This window comes from Charadrius vociferus, unplaced genomic scaffold (assembly GCF_000708025.1).
Source record: "Charadrius vociferus isolate BGI_N301 unplaced genomic scaffold, ASM70802v2 scaffold26, whole genome shotgun sequence".
Taxonomy (NCBI): domain Eukaryota; kingdom Metazoa; phylum Chordata; class Aves; order Charadriiformes; family Charadriidae; genus Charadrius; species Charadrius vociferus.
Genome location: NW_009649320.1, coordinates 191,020 through 193,122, shown reverse-complemented (window position 1 = coordinate 193,122; position 2,103 = coordinate 191,020). Strand labels below are relative to the sequence as shown.

The 2,103-nt window shown below is 53.2% G+C and overlaps 1 protein-coding gene across 1 annotated transcript in view; it reads right to left on the bottom strand.

Annotated features, from left to right (window-relative positions):
* Positions 1-2,103, bottom strand: part of LOC104290346 (short stature homeobox protein-like) — a 7,403-nt gene that overhangs the window by 1,211 nt on the left and 4,089 nt on the right. The gene's annotated exons all lie outside the window — the stretch shown is intronic.

Here is a 2,103-nt window from a genome sequence, read left to right as displayed (position 1 = left end):
TTCCCACTCCTTTTTCTTAGCACCAGGCGGCCTAACCCACCGACCCTCTTTTAAATCCAGCTAACGAAAAGAGGAGAGGTGCTGGAGTAAGGGGCACCTCTGGAGGTTGAAGCGGTTCCCGGGACCCCCACGCCTGCCCCGGGCGCCCCGCCGGGGTGCGCATCCGTCGCCGGCACCGGCGGAGTCCCGGGACGAGCCTGCCCCCTCTGCCTCCTTTGTCCTGCTTCACCTTCTGGGCGGTGTGGGGCTACGGGGGGGGGAAGCCGCATCTGCGGATGATCCCGAGTTAAATCCGTTTTCCCTCATCAAATGCACACGTGTTATATACACATACATATAAGTATTTATACACACACGCAAATGTGCGCATGCACATATATATTAACCTATATACATAGGGACATCCCAAAATGCAAATGGCTAGCTGCAAATAATAAGTTAATTGAACGTAATAAAACGTCCTGAACTGCATGTGTGCTTAAGTAAGGCGGGGACCCACGCCGAAGCGCTCCTTTTCGCTCCCGAAACGAAAACTGTCCCCGGCCCTCCGGGCTGCCCGGTCTCCGACCTCGGGATGGATATCGGCTGCGTAAAACTTTGGGAAGGGTCTGGGCTCCCGAGGGGAGGGGGGTTTTAATGGCGTTTTTTCGCATTTCTCCTGTAAGGGGAATCCCTACGAAAAGACGAAGGTGCTAACCCAGCAAATGCCCAGGGAACAGTAGGCGCGTTCAAAAGCTCCGTCTCCTTTCGGAGATGTGAGGCTACAGCATGTCCGTGATAGATATAAAATATTAACTACCATATCGGTGGGACTGAAATCACACGCCGGAATCAGTTGAAATTAGGCTGAAACCTGGCATGAATTTAAACTGTCACAAGCATCTCAGCTCTTTCCAACTCCTCCCTTCCATCCCCACCCCCAGCCCCTCTCCGTAGATTAGATTAGCTAAACATACAAGCCAGAATTTCGATACACAGGGAAATGGAAGAGTAGTACAGATTTTTTTTTTTTTTTCGTTCGTTCGCTGTTTTTGGTTGGGTTTTTTTTTAGATTTTTTTTTCCCTGGAGCATGCCCTGCTTTCATTTTTTAAAACCATCTCCTGAGCGAATGGTTCCTCTAAACTGAACCCTCTCGTTTTGCAGTCTTTCGATCAGAGAAGGAAAATCAGCAGGGCTGAGTGGTACCGGCTTGTGCAGAAATACGGGTACCCGAATATGTGGTTGTACCCGGTCCTTCTGTTTGGGGAGGGGGTGGAAGAGAGGAGGATATTAAATAAGCGTTCGGGCTGTAAATTAAATTGCCTTTCGCCCAATGTTATATTAAACAAGATCAAACAGTAGGAAACAGCTGAAAGACTGGTTGTTGTTCCTCAACCTATTAACCGTTTTTTATTACCCCAAGCTAGCCAGTAGCTCCCCAGGCAGGTCCACCTGTCTAACTTGCCTAGAGACACTTTCTCAACTTTCTAATTCCCCCCCCTCCGCCCTTTTTATTCTCTCCTTCCCCTGCCAGCCCGTGCGGGATTTTCAGCTTGCTCGGTTTAAAAATTATTTTTAATTTTAATTTCTTTCCGCTGAGAGACGGAATGGCTTTTTACTCCTCGGCCGGGGGTCCCCACAGCCCGGGGCGAGGGGCGGGGGGCGGTTGTTGCCCCGGCCCAGGTGAGAAGGGCAGGCAGGGGACCGAGGGACCAGGGCGGCAGGGCCGGCCGGGGCCTCTCTCCGCAGGGATGCTCCGTCCACCCGGGCCCGGGCAGCTCCGCCGCAGCCAGGTTCCTTTCCTCCTCCTCCTCCTCCTCCTCCTCGCCGGCCGCAGCCTCTGGCTAGGACAGGCTGACCGACACAAGACAAAATGTCCAGGGAGAACCCTCTCCACATCCAGCTTTCTCCCAGCAGAAGCAGCAGCATCCTGACGGCCCGGAAGCAGGAAGAACAGGTCTCCTGAGGCGTTAAAACTCCCCGGACAAGGTTTCCTCGTACAAAAATACACAGATAGACAAAAAAATGTCTGACGTCCTGCGCTGCCCCCTTCCCCCGGGCGGGCGAACGCCTCAACGCACCGGATCGATCTCGGATATGAACGGGGAGGGAAGGCGCGGCGG